The sequence below is a fragment of the Myotis nattereri genome (assembly GCF_964212035.1).
Source record: "Myotis nattereri genome assembly, chromosome: 10".
Classification (NCBI taxonomy): Eukaryota; Metazoa; Chordata; class Mammalia; order Chiroptera; family Vespertilionidae; genus Myotis; species Myotis nattereri.
In genome coordinates this window covers 34,308,754-34,332,802 of record NC_138085.1, presented here as the reverse complement: position 1 = coordinate 34,332,802, position 24,049 = coordinate 34,308,754, and the positions used below count along the sequence as shown (strand labels likewise).

Below are 24,049 nucleotides of genomic sequence, written 5' to 3'. Positions count from 1 at the left end.
CACCTGCCATTTACCAGGTGTGTAAATGAATTAATCTTTTTGAACTTCAGTTCCCTCTTCTATAAAATGGGCATATTGATAACTTCCTCAGAGATAGTGAACTTTAATAAAATAAGACAGCACCCCAAATAAGAATAAGTATTCTGCCCTGACCAGTTTGGCTCAGTGGATGGAGCCTCGGCCTGTGGACTCAAGGGTCCCAGGTTTGATTCCGGTCAAGAACATGTACCTTGGTTGCGGGCACATCCCCAGTAGGGAGTGTGCAGGAGGCAGCTGATCGATGTTTCTTTCTCATCAATGTTTCTAACTCTCTATCCCTCTCCCTTCCTCTATGTAAAAAAATCAATAAAATATGTTTTTTAAAAAGTTCATTTAAAAAAAATAATAAGTATTCAATTTGCATGCTCTGTTATTAGGGTACTTTGGCTGTTAGCATTTTATCTTTTAGAAAAACATATTAAATTTAATAGCCTAAAATAAACAGTTTATTAGCTGGCAACTAGGGCTGGGCTCAGCTTGAGAGTTCTGATGATCTTGGGTGGGCTCACTCACATGTCTGCCATCTGCTGGTGGTTACAGGTCTTACTCATGTGTCTGGTGTTCCGCTGGCTGCAGGCTGTGGTCCTGGCCGGCTGTTCTCATCATCCATCAGGCCAGCCTGGATAGTTCACACGGAGGGGTCTCAGGACTCCCAGGAGCAGCACAAGGACATGTCCTGTTGTGCAAGTCCTTTCTAAGTCTCCATTTGTGTGATGTTTGCTATTGTCTCATTGGCCCAAAACAGTCCAGGATTGGTGTGGAACAGCAATGTCAAAAGTCAAGGATGCAGGAGGAGTGAAAAATAATCGCTGAGCTTGTAATCTACCCCAGGCTATTGTTCTCTTTCTAAAACAATTATTTCAAAGACAGTAGTGAAGGATAGATTACTGTGTTGGAAGCTGAATTTGTGTTTATCTCCCCCATTGAAGGAAGAGATAGAAAAGTGGCAGGCAACTAGAAGGGCCCAGCTGGAGAAAAGATGACTGAATGCAATGGCCTCGGTAGTCTCGTGCCCCATCTGGGCCAAAGAAACAGAGGAAGGCCTCCAGTGAGGCCTGTCCGCCTCTACAGCAGCCCATGCCTGAGTGTGAAATGGAGATCAAAGGTATCAGACTTACCCCAGAGAGTTCAGTTTCTTCCATTTGTCTCTTTCTGCTGCAAATATGAGTTGAATACAGTGCCAGGATAGGCACTGGCTTGATTGTAGCATCTACTTCTGACCCTGCTACTTACTCTCCCAGTGATCATAGACAAACCATTTTGCCTATAGGGACTTTAGCTTCCTCATCTGTTTAATGAGGGCATTAGATTTTGTGAGTTGAAGGTATCTTACAGTTCTACAATTTGTCTTTTATCTCTTTTAAAACTTACACATTTTGTTGCTCTGATGTCACCATCAATGGATGGAATGGAATACTCAAAGAAACAAACAATTTGAAGCAATAGAGTCTATTTCTGTGGGCATGGGGCTTTTAATAGACTCTAACATCTTATCACATTGGGATTCTTGTACTTTATCTTGTCCAAGTGAGACACGATGGTCAATACACTGAGATTTCTGTCATGACCTGGCCCCCTGGGAGAGTTGCCTGATGAAAGTGGGAGGTTGCCCTACCTGTTTTGTAATGGAAACTTTTGTCAGATTTAGATGAGAAAGAATGGTATTAACTGTGGGGTGGTGGGCCTTGACTTACTCTCTCTGAATTTCAGTTTTCTTATTAGTTCAACAATACTTACTTAAGTATTGTTTTTAGGAGAAGTAAATAACATAAGGTTCTATAAATGCCAATGTCAGGGTCTATCTCCTTGTAGGATTTCAAACAGTAGGTATTTTTTTACTCCCTTGCTGAGCCTATCAAATGGGATCCTGCGTGCAAGCTGTAGTGCTCTGTAACCCTAAGGTAGAAAACAAATAATGGATTATGATTACTGGTACCAGCCTCTGCTCCAGGACCTGGGAGGTACCACAAGGTTTTCATTGCTCAGAGGTACCCACCTGAGGTACCACTGGGGATGGACCCAGGTCTTTGGCTCTAGGCTACAGCTTTGTCCACTGCTCACATGTCCACCCACTGCCCTGGGGAGGTCAACACTCAAATTAGGGTATGCATCTGGAGCCTTGAGTAATGCAAGAAAACATAGGTATCTTCCTGGGTTTGAGCCCTACGGGGAAGCATATATTTAGATGAAATATCTCAATGCAAGGTCACTTAGCATAGCAGTGGAGGGCCTACTCTTAGGCTGTCCTTCCCTCTTTCCTTTATTTTTTACCTCTTAAAACAGAGAGGTAAACATTTCACTGGTTAAGGGCTCTCAGATATCCCTGAAAGGCATCCGGTGAACACAGAGTGTTATTTCCATTGGTGAGTGGATTTTCCTTCTTGAAAGGTTTCTTTTTGAAAAGCTACACAGAAGCACCATCATTTTCCTTTGCCTTCTCAAGAGAGTCTTAAAATGCTATTGGCTCTTAGCTAAAATGCTGCCCCTGGGTCTGGTGATCCAAGGGGATTTGGGACCTCCACGGTGGCGAGATTAATTATACATGAGTTATATGCAGAAACGTTCCCGGGTACTGGCTCAGGGCTGCATTGTTAAGATAGTGCTTTGCCAAGGCCCAGGCCAGGGTTATGAACTCATTGGAAATTCAAAGACTAAGTCCATCCAGCATGTTGGATGCAAGACTATTAAGTGAAACACTTCTGGAGATGAAGTTGCTGGAGCTCAAGAGGGCAGTTTCTGAATAAATGGGAATCTATCTGATCTAAAGCCTTTGCGGATATGACAAACGAGAAGGCGAGAGTTGGGAGTGGGCATCTTACAAATGGGTTTTATCTGAAATACACAAGTTAGTTTTAAGTAAGAGGACATGAGATTGGGGCTCTCATCACTAAACTGTGCCATTAAATAGTTTTAAGAAGTTATTGTCTAAGGAGTATAAACAATCAAAGGGCAAGTCATGAGAGACCCCACATGTGAGACCTACATTCAGAGACAGTAATCTCACAAGTGTAACCCCAGAGATGAAACTTGCAAATATTTAAATTAGGTTTTCCATGAATATTGTTTGATAGGCTAGGGACGTACCCCCTTCTATGGCATTGCTTCAGGGGGAAGATGTTTCATGAGTTATAACAGATGGTGACAGGTTGTATCCACCTGCCCTTGACCTCAGCTGCAGCTGGGGGAAGCTGGGGAGTGTGTTGGGAAGTGTGTGGGAAGAGCTGGAGGCACAGCTGTGCAGGGAGGATATTTCTCCAGTCACTGCATATGCTGGGCATTCACTGAGAAGAAAGGAGAGAGGAGGGTGGGGGAAGAGAAAAAGAAGGAAGGGAAGGAGTCAGAAAGAAAGGGAAGGGGCGGGGGGGGGGGAGCAGGAGGGAAAGGGAAGGGGCGGGGGGGGGGAGCAGGAGGGAAAGGGAAGGGGCGGGGGGGGGGAGCAGGAGGGAAAGGGAAGGGGCGGGGGGGGGGGGAGCAGGAGGGAAAGGGAAGGGGCGGGGAGGGGGAGAGCAGGAGGGAAAGGGAAGGGGCGGGGAGAGGGAGAGCAGGAGGGAAAGGGAAGGGGCGGGGAGGGGGAGAGCAGGAGGGAAAGGGAAGGGGCGGGGAGGGGGAGAGCAGGAGGGAAAGGGAAGGGGCGGGGGGGGGGGGAGCAGGAGGGAAAGGGAAGGGGCGGGGAGAGGGAGAGCAGGAGGGAAAGGGAAGGGGTGGGGAGAGGGAGAGCAGGAGGGAAAGGGAAGGGGCGGGGAGGGGGAGAGCAGGAGGGAAAGGGAAGGGGCGGGGAGGGGGAGAGCAGGAGGGAAAGGGAAGGGGCGGGGAGGGGGGGGAGCAGGAGGGAAAGGGAAGGGGCGGGGGGGGGAGCAGAAGGGAGAAAGGGGCGGGGAGAGGGAGAGCAGGAGGGAAAGGGAAGGGGCGGGGAGAGGGAGAGCAGGAGGGAAAGGGAAGGGGCGGGGAGGGGGAGAGCAGGAGGGAAAGGGAAGGGGCGGGGAGGGGGGGGAGCAGGAGGGAAAGGGAAGGGGCGGGGAGGGGGGGAGCAGGAGGGAAAGGGAAGGGGCGGGGGGGGAGCAGAAGGGAGAAAGGGGCGGGGAGAGGGAGAGCAGGAGGGAAAGGGAAGGGGCGGGGAGAGGGAGAGCAGGAGGGAAAGGGAAGGGGCGGGGAGAGGGAGAGCAGGAGGGAAAGGGAAGGGGCGGGGAGAGGGAGAGCAGGAGGGAAAGGGAAGGGGCGGGGAGGGGGAGAGCAGGAGGGAAAGGGAAGGGGCGGGGAGGGGGAGAGCAGGAGGGAAAGGGAAGGGGCGGGGGGGGGGGAGCAGGAGGGAAAGGGAAGGGGCGGGGGGGGAGCAGGAGGGAAAGGGAAGGGGTGGGGAGAGGGAGAGCAGGAGGGAAAGGGAAGGGGCGGGGAGGGGGAGAGCAGGAGGGAAAGGGAAGGGGCGGGGAGGGGGGGAGCAGGAGGGAAAGGGAAGGGGCGGGGAGGGGGAGAGCAGGAGGGAAAGGGAAGGGGCGGGGAGGGGGGGAGCAGGAGGGAAAGGGAAGGGGCGGGGAGGGGGAGAGCAGGAGGGAAAGGGAAGGGGCGGGGAGAGGGAGAGCAGGAGGGAAAGGGAAGGGGCGGGGAGGGGGGGGAGCAGGAGGGAAAGGGAAGGGGCGGGGAGAGGGAGAGCAGGAGGGAAAGGGAAGGGGCGGAGAGAGGGAGAGCAGGAGGGAAAGGGAAGGGGCTGGCCATTGATAATTATTGAGTGATTAATTCTAGGCCTCATGCCAGGTATTTGCACTTGCATTGTCTCAATTTCCCTCAGCATGGCACAATGAGTGTGAATGCAATAATGGTATTCATGGCAACACAGTGGAAGGGATTCTGCCTTCATGCTTCAATGGCAGTTATGGCGAGGGGCATTGTCAATCCAGTGGGACTTTCCAAGTTCTTATTGAATGATTTTAATGTCTTAATAAAGAGTTCTATTGTTTTTAGAAGATGAAAATGGAGAATTAACAATGGAGTTTAAAAATATCAAGTTGTCTTACTGGGAAGTTAAGGAGGACTAACTCCAGGTAGTACAATGCTCCCAGATCTTACTGGCCTTTGAAGGTAAAAGGAGCCCCTTCCCAGGCCACCCACTCTCAATGTGGACACTCGAGGATGAAGGTGAACAATTGCAAAGATGTTGGCAACAGTTTTCAGCTCTGGTCCCGTCCAGAGTAGTTCCTCAGCCCCTCCTTTCCCATGACTAAGCCTGAGCAATACAGAAGTGGTGACCATTCCTCGCTCCACTCTGCTATGCAGTGGCCCTAACCAGTGTCCTCTCCAGTGTTCATTTCTTCTTCAGTGTAGTTGTCTCTTCACTGCTTGGCCTTTTCACTGTTGTGAAACCATTAACACTATTCCTTCCATCCTCTCTGACCTTCAACCACATTCTTCTCATCTTCTCTGAAAATCCCTCAAAATCCGCACAGAGGTAAAGGAAGATTCAGCCATGGACTCAGAGATACTGTTTTTATTCAGGATCCTTAATAGTTCAACATCAGGGTTTTGCTTTGTAAATGCTCCTGTCTCCACCCCATTCCATCTACAATTTATTTAGGTCAGGTAAGATGCTTATGATTGCAGGTAATAGAATCACTCACTTTCCAATGACTTGAACAATAGTTGTTTATTATCTCACATAGCAATAGGTCTAGAGGTGGATGTCCCAGGCTGGACACCGGGACACAGTAGTGTCATCAGATACCCAGTCTCTTGTTTCTCTCAGCCTTGTTCCCTCACCTGCCCTTGTGCTTGTTCATTCAGGATGGCTGTTCATGGCTCAAACAGGAGGAACATTTCCTCCTAGACATCACTTTTTTTCTAGGAATGAATTATTACTGAGACGTTTCCCAGGAGACATTTATCCCATTTGTCAGCCAGGAGCTGGCTTCAGGGATGCTGGCAAAACCAGCCTATGGCTTTTTTAGCCTTTATCATGGCTACTGATACTGCCGCCATGGACAAGGAAGATGGGGAATGGCTGTTGGGTAGATTGTCAACAACCTCTACCACACTGGCATCTCTCTTATTACAATGTTCATCCTCAGACTGGCTCTAGGGACACTGAGAAGGGCATCCACTGTCATACTCAGAAGTATGCATGTCTGAGGACAGTCAACCAAGTGCCTCAAGACCACGCCCGGGTGCCTTGACACTTAAATCTCAGAGTGATTTCTCTTTGCTTCTAGGGCATTTGTGGAGATGCTGATAGTCACTTTTGCTTCTGGTCTTATTAACAAGGGTCACAGTTTGAGATTAAAGTCATTTATCCCGGCATATCCCTATATTTTGCCCCTGTGGGTCCACTGGGTATTCAGACAAGACAGACTCCCAGTGAGAATGCAAATCAGGGTCTTCTCAGGGATGTTTATCACACACTCAAAGCTTGAGGTGGAATTAAATGGTCTCCTGACTGATGACCCTTCAAACACAAATTTATAAAAAATACCAGTAACATTTTAGCCACTCTGTTTGCATGGCTTGTGGATAAAAGTCAATGTAATGGGTATAAAATTTACTTCACAACAGGAGTGAAAGTATTTCACTTGCCTTTTGTTTTATGATAAAATTGCATCTAATCTTCTTAGAGGTTTTTCTCTTACCAGGGAAATTAACTTTCAGTCACTCTAAGGATTGTCATACCAGACCAAACCTTCTTGATCCTAGAGGCCTTATATTGGTCCAGAACTCTCAGTAATGATGATCTTCAGGCCATGTGACCTCCACTTACCCAATCATTGTCTCTCTCCACATGGTTCCGGAAAGCCAGCCAGAACTGCTGTTTCATTATATGTTTGGTCACTGGAGCCTTTTCTGAGGATGGACCCACAGGTGCCTATGACCCAGCCTCCTTTGGAGACCCCTCCTTTCCCTGTGAGATGATGACCACCCCTCCCCCGGTCCCTTCAGGTTGAAACCATATGACTCCTCCAACTTCAAAAATCACTTTCAAAAATTGTCTTTGCTTTGGGTGTTCCAGTGACCGCCTTGAAATACTTGCTCTTATTTCATAATGATTCTGCAAAATCTCCCCTTAGGAAGCCTTAGGAAACATATCTCTGGACTCTAGTCTCCTTTTAACAATGAATATAAAGGGAGGATATAAAAGTGGTTAAGTTGTTTGCTCACTAACTCATCCTGTTAGCAATAGGATGCATTTCTTATTGAAACTGAATAAAATTAGATTCTAGATGGTCATGCTGATTAAGTATCCACCGAAAACTCACCAAATCATGATATGCTGTTGAGCACCTTGCCAGTGCACTTGGCCAGTGCTTCCCTTTCACTTGCCTTCCTCCACACTACTTCAGCTTACAGATTATTATCTTGAGAGGCCCTTTCCTTCCATTCTGCCTGTCAAATCCCAGCCACCTAGCCAGACCCAGTGCATGGACCATCTTCTTTATCAAGCTTTCTTCTTCCTCCCACCCATTCCCTGAATTGAGAAAACACTCAGAGGATTTTTGATACACCTGTGTTATAGTATGCACCTTTTCCCACCTTTGGTTGTCCTCATAAGTGCGTGTGTTGTACCTCTCCTGCTGGTTTATAATCCCTTTGAGAGCAGAGCCCTATCTTGCTCTCTTTGCTTTACCAATGGTGCCTAGAAACTAACTGAATGGAACTGATCCAAATAGTTGTCTCCTGACCATGAATAGAATATGGTGGAACACAAGACATACATGTGTGGTATATAAGGAAATTAATACTGTAGGCAATGAAGAGAAGATATGCAGGGGCAGTCCAGATTGACAAACATGGATGCCAAGCTCCATGAATGTTGTAACATCTGTTGTGATAGAGGAAGGACCACCATGAACTGAAGGCATCAGGAAAAGCTTCTTAGATGTCTTTAGAACTTGAACTAGACATTATATTGTCATTAGAATTTGAATGAGTATGTAAGAAAGGAAAAGACAGAGAAGGCCCGGGGATATGGAGGAAAGTACAAATGACTTCAGCATCTGCAGGTTGGTTTGGACCCAGCAGGAAGACACTGTAACAGTGCCAAATGTTTTCATCAAACCTTACCACTTTTCATTTTTATTTTTATTTTTTAAATATATTGTATATTGTTTATTGGTTTTTTTGCAGAGAGGAAGGGAGAGGGATAGAGAGTTAGAAACATTGAGGAGAGAGAAACATCAATCAGCTGCCTCCTCCAAACTCCCTACTGGGTATGTGCCCGCAACCAAGGTACATGCCCCTGACTTGAATTAAACCTGGGACCCTTGAGTCCGCGAGCTGATGCTCTATCCACTGAGCTAAACCAGTTAGGGCAAACCTTACCACTTTTAAAGTACTGTCACATATATTATTTTATGTGATTCCATCTAGTTAGGTCCGTAGACTGAATTCTACTCGATTGAAAATATCATTGGGCCTAGCTAGTTTGGCTTAGTAGATAGAGCACTGGCCTGCAGACTGAAGGGTCCCAGGTTTGATTCTGGTCAAGGGCACATGCCTGGGTTTGGAGCTTGATCCCCAGGATGGGGTGTGCAAGAGGTAGCCGATCAATGATTCTCTCTCATCATTGATGTTTCTATCTCTCTCTCCCTCTTCCTTCCTCACTGAAATCAATAAAAATATATTAATATTAAAAAAAGAAACTACCATTGCAAAGGAGATTCACTGTGTAGATGGTCAAAACACACTTTGGTGCTAACAGATCTCTTTGTACCAAAAGTAATGATGAGGAGGGGATACTAATGATGATCATACTGATTTCTAGAGTCCTAAGGCAAACACAACACAAAGAAGAACACACAGTGTATCTCAGGACATGTGCTCAACTCCCACCTTGGATCTAGGATAAATGTGATCTGTGGTAACCAGGTCAAAGTTCAGCGCCATGGAAAGGCATTGTGTCTACTTAGTGCCACGTGCCATCTGAGAACACAGCTGTTGTGGGCTTGGGCAATTATTTTCTTATTTAAGGATTTCATTACCATCTGAAGATTCAGACTTGATGGACAAACCATCTCCCCCCACCAAGCCCATTTATGCTGGAAACCGACGAGCTCCTCTCCAGGCTCTCCCCCTTAGCTGCTGCCCAGCATCCGGCAGTGATCATGTCCCGAGTGATGGGTGTTTACCTGAAGGTGAGCCGAAAAGTTGAAACCCCGTGGCCTCCTTAGCCCAGGGATTGAAAACCTCTTAGCAATCACCACAAATTTATGTTTGCTGTTGGAAAATTGCTTTGGGAAATGATGTGGATCAGAGAAGTAAATTTCCTGTCAAGATACATTTGAGTCATGAGAAAAGCAAAATTGTGGGTGGGGGAGGGAAGATCTGTCAGTGTTTCATCTCATTTTTATTAATATTCTTTAATATTTGCCGCAGCCTCTCTCTGTGAGTCAAACTGTCAGTGGAAGCACCGGGCTATAGAGAAGAGGCGGGGGTTTCTCTAGAGAGGAAGCTTACAGTTATTTTACGAACAGAAGCTGGCCAGAACAGATGTGCTTCGAAGAGCTGGCAGTTTTTAAAAGAATTAAGGTGGAGAGTAAAACCCCACCATACAGATAGCAGGAATCCACTGCCTCTGGACTAGCCCAGACTTTGGCATGTGCTTCCAGAAATTGCTGTTATACAGTCTGCACAGACGGTGGAGTGCTTGGACTAGCCAGGGAGGGAGGAAGCTTGGCAGGGCACCAGCTCTGAGCACGAGTCTTCTTCCCTCCACCCCCCGAAAAGCTGAGCCTGGTAAAAACTAAAAACATAAGCAGACCCTTTCCTTCTTTCCCATCTGCTTTCATCCTCGTTCTCGGGGGGTTGGTAGCCCGGGGTAAACCGGTGGAGCCCAGCAGACTGCTGAGTGAGTACCTGGGTTTTGCTGCAGTCAGGGCTGCTGGGCTGTGGGGTCCGAGAACTCTGTGTCTGGTCAGCTGACAGATCGGGGACCAGGGCAGGAGCCTGTGTGTGGGGCTCAGAAAAGCAACCCGTGCACTTGGGACCGCAGTGATATGCTATAATAAGGGGTTATAATTGAACAAGGCCGGCTTCTGCCCCTACCTTCTTCTAGGCGTCTACCAGGTACATGCTGTGGGAAGAGGCTTGCTTAGAGAAAGAGGACTGGAGATCAAATCTGTTGGCAGAACTGGGGAGAAATGTTATTTTGAAAAAAAACAACACTTTTATAAAAGCAATCACTGGAGGCAAGTCTTGGAGCACCCCTGTGAAGGGATCTTTGTAACCTTCTTTAAAAAAAAAATAAAAAAAAAAAAAAATATATATATATATATATATATATATATATATATGAATCATTGATCAGCTGCCTCCTACAAGCCCCCCACTGGGGATTAAGCCTGCAACCGGGGCATGTGCCCTGACTGGGAATGAAACCATAACCTCCTGGTTCATAGGTTGATGCTTAACCATTGAACCACCCCAACTGGGCAACATTATCTTTAAATTCACCTCTTCTAACCACATCTCAGAATCCATTTCTAGAAAGTAGTTGTTTCTAAGGCCTTTGAATTCTCTCCTTCTCTGTTTGTATAAACACAATGTGTTACTACATGTTGATGACACCGGGCGGGAACTAACATTGCTTGAGAACTTCCTGTCAGCTATCACTGTGGCCAACCCAGCACACGAGCTCTCTGATCATCTTCCCAGGAACCTGCACTGCAGCCACTGATACGGCCATCTGAGAGATGCGGGTGCCAAGGTTCAGAGAGAGGAAATGATTACCTGCCTAAAGGTCATTCAACCCACTGGGCTCAGATTCTGTGCTCCACGGTGAGGGAGAAAGTCAGGTGCAAGGGGGGCCCTTCCCACCAGAAGCAAACAGTCTAGTTCCCTTCCTGCTACGTATGCTCTCAACAGAGGCGTCATGAGGGACTGAATCCGGAGCAGTGACTAACAGCAGGAATTTCAGCTCCTGTGGAGGAGAGTTGGAAGCATGCGGTCCTCTGAAGTTGCACTGTGTGGGTGGCAACCCACATGTCACCGCCCACCTCCATCCACTGCTTAAATCTTTGCATACAGCACCGCTTTGGAAGTTGTCACTTACATTATCTCGTTTGATCCTTACCAGATCCTAGTGAAACCGGCTGAAAAGGCATTGTTTCTGAATTTTACAGGCAAGGGAATTGAGGTCCAGAAAGGTGGTGTTTTATCTAAGTCAGTAAATGGCAGCGCCAGGACCAGGGCTCTGCCTATTAATTCCACAGCCAATAGATTTTTTCTAATACATCATGAAGCCTCCAGACAAAGACAGCTGTGGGAGGTGTTGAGCACAGGAGGGGCTGATAAGACCAAGCTCCCCAAATGAAACTTGGCTTTTCAAATAATCTCTGGATGCCAGGTTTGCAGTATCGAGGAACTAAACCTCCTTTGACCTTTCAGAGTGTTAAATTGGTGGCCTGCCATGGGGCTTTAGCTTTTTGCTGTAGTCTCTTCCCCAGGTTAATCATTGTCTGTCTCAGTGTTTCTCAAACATTTTTATCACACTCCCCCCCCCCCCTCAAAGGAGATATTTTGAGAAATTTTCCCTATTGCCCCCTCACTCTGATATGTTAATTCAGTTCTGTTGTATATCTGCTTGCATACTATATACTCTGTATTCATCTATGCCAGGGGTCCTCAAACTTTTTAAACAGGGGGCCAGTTCACTATCCCTCAGACCGTTGGAGGGCCGGACTATAGTTTAAAAAAAAACTATGAACAAATTCCTATGCACACAGCGGTGGCAAAAACACCCGGCGGGCCGGATAAATGTTTTCGGCGGGCCGCATGTGGCCTGCGGGCCGTAGTTTGAGGACCCCTGATCTATGCTTTATACACACAAGTAAGTTTTATTTTTGCCCTCCCAAGAACCAGTTTTACCCCCTTGGTTCCGTATTGCTCCCATTGAGAATGCATAATGTAACTCATAGCTACAAACTCGGTAAAAATATTTAGAAGAAGGCAGCGGAGGGCCCGACCAGCCTGGCTCAGTGGTTGATCCTTGACCTGTGAACCAATAAGTCACGGTTTGATTCCTGGTCAGGGCACATGCCCAGGTTGTGGGCTCAATCCCCAATGGGGGGAATGTTCAGGAGGCAGTCGATCAATGATTCTTTCTCATCACTGATGTTTCTATCTCTCTCTACCGCTCCCTTCCTCTCTTAAAAAAAAAAAAAAAAGACGCAGGCAGAAGAAGAAGAGAAGAAAGAGGAAAGAAAGAAAGGCAGGCAGGAAGCAAGGGAGACAGAAGAGAGATGAGAAGGGAAGGGAAAAAGACAACAAACCCACAGAAAACAAGTCACCAAAGACACAAAACACTAAGGAGAAGGGTGTCCTCAATTTCCTCATAGCTACAGCTTTCCCTGGTAGTATGGTTCCTGTGCTGGGGTTTCACTTTGGCGAAAATGTGCCCATTTCACCTGTCCAAAGCCAGGGCAGAGCATTCTCCAATCATTCTGTGAGTAGATCACAAGGAACAGGCAGTGGCTTGGAAACACCTGACCTTTAATATCTAATTTCTCTAGATATAAACTCGTGCGTACCCTCTGACCAAACAGTCTCTGTGTGTGGTGCTGGGTACATCTCTAGGGAGGGTAGAAGTTTGATGAGCTCATAACTTTACCTGTCAATACGTAACAGAAAAGAGAATGCATTGAAAATGACGCCAACTTTCCTCCCCCTTCTTAACTCATACCCTGCCTACCAAATTGAGTAACTAGAAGGAAAGCCAGAGACACAGATGAGAGAGGAAAGGCATGGACTGGTGCAACTGACTCGCCCAAGTGCTGGCAGCAAATCAGCCGCAAAGTGGGAACTCAGATTCTGCCTCTGGAAGCCTGAGCCCTGTCCCCAAAGAGAGAGCCCTGCTCCCATGTGTTGTTTCGTCCCTTAGCTTGTTCAGCACCAAAGTGGAGCTGTTGGTGCGCAGAGCAAAAACATCTTTCAGTAAACACCAGCAAATCTGTTACAGCTGAAGATGTGTGCTGAGTGTCCCGGGGGCCGGTATGATTTCATCTTGCCGATATTAAATAAGAATCTGGGAGCTGGATAACAATCGCACGCTGTGTAGCAGCTTTGCACCTTCAGGAATTGCCTACAGACAGCAAATAGCTCCGATGTGGCAATGAGGTTTGCCATCTCGCCCAAGCCCCATGTGAGCAACGCATCCTCTAGCTGGCCCGTGGCCTTGGGTTCCTGTGGAAAGTGGAAGATGGTGCCAAACCTGTATGGGTGGCGTGAATGTGTGAGCCCTGGCACACACGGATTCCAGCGGTGGGTACATTCACCAGGGCTGCCTGACCTCAGTGGTAAGGCCAGACCAATGAAGAACCAGAACAAAGCCAAACAGGACCATAGAGAAGCCAGGCCTGAGCCAGTTGCAAAACTATGAAGGGTGCCCGTGGGCCCTCCGACATCAGTGTGCCTCCCTAGGTTCTCCTTGCAGACCCAGCGCTTCAGGAACTCAGAGGGTTGGATCTCATGGTATTTCATGTTCTGCTCAGAGCCTCCCTGGCTGTGTGACCTGGTTTTATTAAAAAACAAACAAACAAGCAAGCAAAACACTTATCTAACACGTACCTGTGCCAGGCCTTGTTCAAAGTATTTTGCAAAGAATAACTCATTTAATTTTTTAATATCAGCTTATTTAATTCTCATAACAATCCTAATTCCATTTTATAGACAAAGGAATTGAGGATCAGTGTAAGTTAAATAAGTTAAGGTTAAATAACTTGGCAACTTCCCTCAGAATTTGAACCCAAGCATTGTTATCTCCATAGTCATAGTTTGACACTCCCTACTAGGGTAAGTGACTTTGAGCAAGTCCTTGTGCCTCTCTAAACCTCATTTTGCCTACCTGTGAAATAAGCACATTACTATTTCTCTAGACAAGGAGGGTTGAAGGTTTGTTGCAGGGTTTAACTGAGAAAATGTTAAGGATTTAGCGAGGCACCTACTAAGTACAATCTATATCTATCTATATCTATATCTATATCTATATATCTATATCTATATCTATATCTATATCTATGTATCTATATATCTCTATCTCTATCTCTATCTCTATCTCTATCTCTATCTTTATCTCTATGGCTGTGTCTTTCCCTCCAACCTGTAGCTATGACACACTCTGACCACTAGGGGGCAGACACTCAAAGCAGGAGCTGCCATGATGCGCACTGACCATTTAAAAATAAATGGCACCACGGACCTGGTGCCAACAAACCAACACTTGGCTTCCCCCAAGTGGGACACAGGCCACACCACCACCCTGGAGCGACACCCCACCAAATCACACCCAACGCTGCCAAGACCCCATGCTGCAAAATGTGGCCCACAGCCCAGCCACCTTTGTCTGGTGGCTGTGGGCGCCAGGTAATGTGTCACGAGCAATGCCTGGCTTCCTCTCCCTAGCGACTAGCCTCCTTGGAGTTTCTTCAGCCCAGGAGCCCCACTTGCTGTATAGCCAGAAGCAAACATTTTACAGTTTAACCAAATGTTTGTGAAGCATTTTCCTGTGCTTCCTCTCATTTGATCCTCACAGAAGTCCTGGAATAGATAGATAGGAGACTCAGGAGAATCCTATTTTCTTTTCATTAGAAAGGCGCAAATAGAGACATTAAAATATTCCTTCCCATTAATTTCCTTTCAATGTGCACAAATCCGTGCACCAGGACACTAGTATGTAATAAATAATCCCTTTGTGGGGGAGGGTTGCCTTTCATAAATGGATCACACCCACGGTGAGTCTGGTGGACCTAGACCTTGGCTAATGCCTCACCTTCAGGTCCAGTTATTTTATATTTCACTCAATGCATATTTACTTAATCTCTGGACGAGAAATGCTATGTTACTTTGATTGAGTTGAACAATATAATTAGAACTAAAAAAATCTGAGTGATATGTTACTTTGAGTTAATTTCAATTACAATGTGGTTTCTCCTCTGCTTCCCTATAGTGATTTTTTTGTATCTTTATGATTTTTGAAATAGTGTTCCAAAAAAGATCAATATGAGAAACTCAGATAAAAATGCTCTGGACAGTAGGCGAAGAAGTGAGGCTGAATTCCAAGAAGGATCATTATTTTAAAAATAAAACAGAGACACACAGCGAGATTCAATTGCAGGGAAATACAGATTTCACCACAAATGTAATCACTAAAGTGCAGAGACAGTGAGACAACATCACAGAGTGCTTGGTTGTTCTGCAGCTGAGGGACAAAGGACAGCATTCCCTTGGCCAGCTGAAGACAGATTGCTGCATTGTTCTATTAATTGTGTATCACTTGGCTTTTCCAGACCTTTCTGTGGCAGACCAATCCAGCTCTCGCTCGCCACCTTCTCCCTCTTACTCACGGCTACCTTCACTATCTCTGGGATGGAGGTCCCTGACAAACATACTGAGAATTGTTAATCAAAGTTAAACATGCTGATGGTGAACACCTAATATAGTACATGATTTTTAAAGCAGACACTAGTTTAAGGAGATACAGTACACTGGAAGATTCTGTCTTTATCCTGGCTTTATTGTAAGCCCTATACACTGTTGACAGATCTAGTCTTATCTGTGAGCAATGGCCTGCATTGTTTCATTGGAGGGGTGAAGGACAGGTCTCCTGTCCAAATGCACATCGCCCAGCTATTTCAGTGCCTGAAATTCTAGCATTGGTGCAATTTCCTTAGGTTATTTCCCACAAAGATCCTTTCGCAAGCTGCACAAACCCATGGGTAGAATAGTGAAGACCATCCATCCATCAATCTTCTACTCAGATTCAGTTTTCTATTCGGATTCAATTTAAAGGGTTGCTGGCAAAGACGTTGATGTCTCTTAGGTTGAGCAAAAAGGGAACATTTTGGTGCTGGGGTATTTGGAAAGAGTTGACGTTTTCTTGGATGTCTCCGAGGCCTCATGGGGCTGCTGTGTCAAAGAAAAGAATGCAAGGCACGAGGCAGGGGTGGGGACACAAAGGGGCAGTGCTGTGACTGTGATGCCAAACATGGTCCAGATGGAGAAGGAGAGGGTGTAGGAACACGGGCACAACGTCTTGTCCAGGACTCCTCCTGGGAGACTTACTGACTGTGTGTTTTGAGCAGGGCCAGCCCTGTCTCATAATGACACAACAAATCAGAGGAGGCAGGGAAAGTAGTAGAGGGAGGAGGACACAGAATTTAGAAGAGACAGTTCTGGGTCCAGGCCTGGCAGTGGCATTGACCTTGGGCAAACCACGTAACTCCTTCTGGTGTGAGACTTCTTGTCTTTCAAAAAAATGGGACAAGCCTGTGTCTGCCTTGTGAGACCGCCGGGGAGAATTCAAATAAATAAAACAATTCTTTGTAAACAGCCCTTTGTAAATGATGGAGTGCTCAGAAACCAATGGCAAGCCCAGCTCTGCTTGCCCATCTTTCTCACAGTAACAGCCCCGCCAGGTGGAGTCAGTGGGGGCTTCCTCACTCAAGACTCACCCTGGCCAGCCCAGCCGGTGTTGCTCAGTGGTTGAGCGTCCTCAACCTATGAACCAGAAGGTCAAGGTTCCATTCCCAGTCAGGGCACATGCCTTAGTTGTGGGCTTGATCCCCCCTAGGGAGCCTGCAGGAGGCAGCCAATCAGTGATTCTCTCTCATCATTGATGTTTCTATCTCTCTCTCCCTCTCCCTCTCTGAAATCAATAAAAAAATATATATATATATATATATATATATATATATATATATATATATATATATATATATTTTTTAAAAAAGACTCACCCTGTACAGTCCAGACCACAGCCAGCTATATATTTTAAAAAGCTGCAGCCAGACTTGTGGATCTTGAAGATTGCTGAGCTCTGCATGCTTCGGTTCTTGTCTGTGACCCGCTGCTTCTCAACCTTGGCTAAACTTCAGGATCACCTGGGAAGCTTCAAAAAATGCCCTCGCCAGAGCCACACTCCAGGTCAATTGAAGCAGAATCTCTTGGGGAGGGACCCAGACAACAGTATTTATGAAAGCTCCCACGTGGTCCTAGTGCATAGCCAGGGTTGAGAAGCGCCCTCCTCGCTAAGCGAGAGAAAGAAGGATGCGGCTAGACAATGAATACATTTTTCTTGTAATGTAGGAGGGCATTGACTTGCCAACATTACATTGAGAAGAAGCAAATAGCCAACCTGATAGGTCAGAATCAAGAAAGAAATTACTAAAAAGGGTGGAGCAGTGGAGTTGGTGTGTTACAGATCCTTATGTTGATTATTTGAGCAACACAAAGGGTAAGTCTTGAAAATCACTCTCTTGCCCTTTCATTCTCTTTTTCCCCTCTCTCCTCCTCTTACCTACCTTGCCTTTTATTTTCCTCAATATCTCCCTCTTTCCTCCCCCCCTTCTCATTTTACAAAAGGGCTCTGAACTCCTAATAGGCATTGTAACCACTTACTCCCAATGTAGTAAGTTATTTTAGGAGTCCTGTACAAATGTTTTCCTGTACTGTTTCTCTGCCCCATCCCCACCCCACCCCCCTACCCCAGTGGCATTCATCAGATTTCTTATTTTTTTAAAAATTGAGTCTACTTCCCAGCACATCCCGTGTCTGAGCTCTCACGTGTGGGTGAGTGTGAGTGAGTGTATCCTCTCTAGGATTTCCTTTTGTCTCTTCCTGAACATTCTGAAAACCCTACTTTCCTGCCCACACATGCCTGTGCTTGCTCATCTGTTTTCCAGCATGCCCACCTCCTCTCTGAGGCCGTCTCTCGGTGGTTTTTTAATCTACCTTTGCTCATTCCCATGCAGGGAGCCCAGTGAAGCAGAATTTCTGGGGAATGGGAGTGCAGGGGAATTTTCCTTTTCTGGTGAAGTGACACTAGCTTGACAACTGCATTTGTTTTGATTTTTATTCTTGGCAGGGGGTGGGGGGTGATGATAATATTAGAAGCCCAGACTGGAAGATTCCTAGGGAATACCTGGATGAAAGCCCATTCAGTAAGACCTCACCAGAGGAACCCAAGGCAAGTGAGTAAGAGCACCAGCTTTAGCCCAGCCAGCATGGCTCAGTGGTTGAGTGTCAGCCTATGAACCAGGAGGTCATGGTTCAATTCCCGGTTGTAGGCTGGATCCCCAGTGTGGAGCCTACAGGAGGCAGCCAATCAATGATTCTCTCTCATCTTTGTTTCTATCTCTCGCCCTCTCCTTTCCTTTCTGAAACACACACACACATACACACACACACACACACACACACACACACACGGCTTAAAGGCCACACTTCTCAGTTCTGGACCCTGAATTCCCAGAGCACACACTTGATCTGGCCTACAGAGTGTTTGATCAACCAGGACCATTTGAATGTGAACTGACCTCTACAATTCCCTCATCATGTCATATGCTCATGAACTCTTGCTGGTCTGGCCCTAAATACTTTTCATTTTTTTAATGCCTGCATCTCTAGACCATCCTGTTTCTAAGGTCTGAGATCATTTCCCTGATTAATATGTCTACCTACTCACTAGACCAGTGGTTCTCAACCTTCCTAATGCCGCGACCCTTTAATACAGTTCCTCATGTTGTGGTGACCCCCAATTTCATTGTTACAAATTAAACATAATTAAAGCATAGTGATTAATCACAAAAACAATATGTAATTATATATGTGTTTTCTGATGGTCTTAGGCGACCCCTGTGAAAGGGTCGTTCGACCCACAGGTTGATAACGGCTGCACTAGACTAACTACGTTAATTTTTTAAATGGAAGCCCAGCCTTGGTGGGAGAAGGAGAAAACCCAGGAAGGTGGCCCACCTCCTGAGAGAAATGTCAAGTGTCTCATTTTCCTTCTTAATTAAATATCCACTGTTAACTTGATATTTTTTCCTGTACCTAAATGAGATACTGCTTTTTTTTTTCTTTTTACGTGAGTCAAGGGAGGGTTCTGACGAGGATCGTCCCACTTACTTTAAGTTCTGCCACATGTTCTTTGAGAAGCATGTGCTACCTTCAGGTTCTCTTGCTCATTAGCAACCAACCTGGGGATTTTTAACTTAGACGTCCAGTTCTGTGGCAAGGAGGAGGAGGATGAAAAGAGAATCGATCTAATTGAACCAAAACCTAACTGGTCGGAAAGGCCGGAGCCCAGCACAGTGGTTCAAACAGCCTCATGCTTTAGACTGTGTGGTAGAGTTTCTCACTCGTGACACTTAGGCCAATGATTCCTTGTTATGGGGGCCTTTGCATTGTAGGATGTTTAGAGGGACCCCTGACCTCCACCCACTGGAGGCCAGTAGCTTCACCCCCACCCCCCATGTACAAAAATCAAAATGTTCCCAGATATCACCGATTGTTACTTGGGTGGCAAATTTGCCCCTAGTTGAAAACCACGTTGTCATAGAAACTTAGCACATTTAATGACCAAGAAAGAAATGTAAGTAAATCCCCAACAGTAATAGTTGCCTATACCTTGTACTCTCTGAGTCAAAAATTCTCTGGTTAGGGGTTGGGATGGGTAATTACCTGGATATTTCTGCTTCTGGAAGCCTGTGAGAGGTCTCCTCTCTTGCCAGTGGTCCATATTGCCCAATTACCATAAGCCAAAGCAAACAAAGGCATGAGAATTGCAGGATTTGAACACGGCACCCATGTCATCCAACGTGAATATGGTGAGCCTGTTCCCTGTGGCCAGGCTCGTCTGAGGCTTTTTGCTGGTGAAGGAGAAAAAGGAGCAACCATTCAAGGAAAGAGGACACGGGGTGCATGAAAAGGGTACCACACTGAATATCAGGACCACCAATTACTAGCTGGGTGACTCTGCACAAAGTATTTAACCTCTCTAAACCCCAGTTCCTCATGTAAAGATAAGGTTCCTGGAACTCTCTCACATTTTGAAATCTACAGAAGGCTCCCATACCAAGTCACCACTCAATGAATTCATGTCCTCCATCTCATTTATATCTCCAACTGAACCTTAAGGATGTAGTAGCCAGGCCCTTGGCTTTGAGCAGAAAACCAAAGACATTTCAAAATTGTGTCCAATTGAGGAAGGCTAGAAGATGGTGCCCAGTGAGGAGTAAGAACATTGCCTTCCAGATCCCTGGAAAAAAAATCAGAGTAGAGCATTTTTTTTTTAACATAAAATATATATTACCTAACCCTGAGGTGGAACTCATTAATTAGGAGCATACTCTTAAAAGAATGCGTTGCCATCTGCTCACTCTTACCACTAGGGAGCTCTTACTCCCTGGTGGCAAGAGAGCCCAGATCGCCCAGCCTGCAAAGCTCCTGCCAACTCATTAACTAATGCCTGAAAATGCCATCAGCCCACTCAGTCCTTTATACCCTAATTGTGACTAACTTATCAGGTCCCTTCCTGAGTACAAGTTTAAGCCTAGAAGAACAAAGTAGGGGAGTAATTAATGCTGCAGGGTTGTTATATAATGTGACCATTTGTGTGGTTATACATGTGGATATATATGTACACATAGCAATATATATGCACGTGTGTGTGGTTCTATTTAAGTCATGGCATGCACATCTGCGTGTGTATGTGTGTGTGTATCCCTCAACTTCTGTCAAAATATATTTCAGGAGCATGTTTAATAGTCATATTCATGCTATTTGACATTTCATCCAATGGCAAACCCAAGTCAGCCAGCATAACAAGCTGTCCAGAGGTGGAAAGTGGGCTTATTTTGACTACCCCAACTCATTGGAGACCCATTGTTCAGAGCAGATAGAAAGCCTGGTCTTTCAGTAAAAGTTCTCTGTGAGAGGGGCATGCCTTTCATTTTGCCAAGATGGGTGATCCACCAGTGCCCTCTTCCACATGGCAGACAGAATGGGCACCCAACTTGCTGGCAATCGATTCATATAATCCCAGAACACAGGCGGCCCCGGAGCCCTCCAGTGATCTGTGTGCAGCTGTTCAGGAAACTTGAGAGGACTAGCAAGTGGTGTTTGCCCCTCTGATCACTTACACATCTGCACAAATATGTTGTAGATGCTAAGTCATCCCAAATGTCAGCCTTCCTGCAGGCGGGGAGGCAAAGTAAGTCACACCTGGAGGAGCTTGGGAGAATCTAAAAAATGGATTAAAGCAATTTCTGATTCCCGGAATAACCTTTTCTTTGTGATGGCAAGTTTTTAGTCCTAGGGGCCTGGTATGGGAGTGGGACAGCTGGTGTCAAGGATCAGGGCTGAAGCCTGCGTGTCAGGGGTGTCTTTCCTCTAAGCGAGGCCACCAGATGGGTTGCATCTAACTTGCTCCCTCTGACCCAACCTGAAACACCACCAGGGCTAAGACTGGGGTGAGAGTGTCATTTGTCATTTGAAGAGACTTTTTTTTTCTATATAAATATTTGAAACACCTCTACACTCTGGCTGAACTTTAATAAGCTGGGAAGGTACTGCAGATGGAGGGTTAATTCATCATGATTCCCCAGGAGATAAGTGAACTGTGGCCTTCAATCCTTTTTAGATGGCACAGGATAATGAGATTAGCACCCTCTGTGGGAAGAACCAAAAAAGAGGTGCTACACCTTTAAAAATAAGATTCTCTTTTAAATGCTCAGTAGTTTGCTTCGAGGGGTCAGAGTAAGTTTCTTGATGCTGAAAGATTAATTAATTTGAGAAAGAAAAGATTTCAAGTGTCTCAGAGCCTTAGTTAAAACTACGGATTTCCCTTATTCTTGCCTTCTCCTTCTCCCTTGCCATCCTCTGAACCCAGAGGCACGGGGGGGGGGGGGGGGGGCATGAAATAATGAGAGCTAAATACCTCCATTTGTGTGGGAAACGTATTGACCTGCCTACAAAGACACACAATGCAGACATACAGATGCACACAGGCCAAGTGAGAACACAGCGTTCTCGGCCATCATCCCTTCTCCAGGTCTCAGGTTGCAGATTTCTCTTTATAGTGGTCATTCATTATATTCACATGGACTTAAGATCTTCTATGTATGTGGTAAACTAGTCCTATGGTGGGGGGAGGGTGCAGCAGCAGAAAATTAAGCTTGATTTTCTTCTCTCTTTTCTCGGGGCCACATTGAAAAAAGAAGAAAGAAAGCAAGCCTTGGGGATAGGCAATCAAACTCTGCAGTTTCCAATATCCCCATTTCTAGTGGGCAGGGGAAACTGTGGTTCCGATGTTTGCCAGAAGGGCTTTGCTTCTAGAAGAGTTCCCTATAAGCACAGGAGCACAGCCCTTAATTCACCAAATCAGAGCAGCTTTTGGCACTGGAATCCAGTAGTTTTCCTATGAGGAGGTTAAATCAATGGAATCCTAGATTTCTTTCAATTGCCAGAATTTGGGGATTTTTTTTTTTTTCTCTCTCCAAAAAAATGTATGTCTTCTTCTGGAGAGGCCTCATTAGTGGAGTTTAAGATGGGAGACACATCCCCAAGAAATCCTTGTCCCTGCTACCCCCGCTCCCTCCTCCACCCCCCACCCCCCCTTACATACTCTTTAAAACAGCAGCCCCAAATGATTGTGCTTAGCCCAAAGCCAGACCCCCTCCTCAAAGTTCTCAAACAAGACACCTCTCTTCTAGGACACCGCGTCTAAATGGTGTGACATAATGTCATGTTTTAATTACAAACAAAGCAAGATGAAGTTTCCTAAGCTGGCCTGTGTATGGAGTGGGGGAGGGGGGCGGCTGTCCCCCAAGGCTTAACATTTTCAGAGAAATTTGTAGATGATTTCTCTTGAAAGGGCCTCTTAGAAGCATTATTGTTAAGCATATGGATTTCTCTGCAGGCAGAACAGAAATCTACTACCAATCCACAGTTTAAGTAAATCTCAGAGTGATGCCATTCTGCATTTCAAACAGCTGATTGTGCCTCTGTAGGTAGGTGCTGGTGGCATTTGCATTTTTGGGAAATGGTGGGGTAGGTCTTTCCAACCCTCTTCCTGCTGTGTGGACTTATCTCTTAAAAAAAAAAAGAGAGAGAGAAGGGAAACAGAAAACTGCTAGTCTGCAGGCTCCTTCAGAGGAGGGAGCCACCTGAGTTTGAGAAAGACTTCTGGCCATGGACAACATCGGTTCCTTGTTCGCCATCTGCCACCCATGACCATTTATTTCAATCATACATTGGCTTAAATTGTTAGCGAGTGAAAGACCCCTCCCATCCAACACACGCACTCCTCCTCCGCCTCCTTTCCCACACCCCCAGCAAGTGATACCCTTCAATATACAACCTACATCTCAACGTTGGTCCTGGAAACCTAAGAAGGGTGGGAAGGGGCCATAATTGGTCCCGACAAGGAAAAAAGTGAAACAACACAGGGAAAGCGAGCATTACACAGAAAGGCTATCTGAGGAGAGGGAGCTTCTGTCCTGGATTAACAAATGAACCCCATCTCAGTAAAGGATTCCAATGGTGACCTTCCCCCGATTCTCACCCCACCCCACCCCACCCCACACACATCACTTCTGCATCCTGTCTGCCCCTGACCTCTCCTGTGGCCAAGCATTGCTCATCCTGAGGCAGGATTTTTCTGACTCTTCCCCTCAGTAACTAGGAGGGTGCTGTCCCCGCTGAGAGCCCATGCCTGCTGCAATCTTAGCAATGTGCTCCAGAAAGCACAGCTCACATCAGCAGACATTTGAATTGTCTCATTCCCCTCAGTCAGACCACAGAAAGCAAGAGCTGAGAGCCTGGGTCTCTCAGAGAAAAGAGTAAGGGAAAGGGCACAAATGCTACTATGTCTGGTGACTCAAAGGCATTGGAGAAATAGAAACCAGTGGCGTTCGGGGCTGAGATTTTGAATTGATTTGGAAGATGGTTATATTAAGTGCAAAAAATAAAAAAAGGTTTCTCATTAACAGGACAAACTGGCTGACACTGCCTTCTAAAAGCCATTTGCAGTGATCTCTGCCTTAAAGGCTGAGCAGTGATGCGCAGCCCTCAGTCACCTTTCTCTGGCTTTAAAGTGGCTGGATTGCATTGCACACCCTAAAAATAATATAAAGGGTATGGCTTTTTTTTTTTAAGTCCTTAGTCATGTGGAGAAAAGCAACTTGATAAGCTCTGTTTGTCTTTCTTCATATTGCAAATTGAGTCTGACCACTTTGCTTCTGAATGTATGGATCTTCCC

The 24,049-nt window shown here is 46.1% G+C and overlaps 1 protein-coding gene across 3 annotated transcripts in view; it reads left to right on the top strand.

Moving 5' to 3' along the window:
• Positions 1-24,049, top strand: part of CTNNA2 (catenin alpha 2) — a 1,107,789-nt gene that overhangs the window by 724,145 nt on the left and 359,595 nt on the right. The gene's annotated exons all lie outside the window — the stretch shown is intronic.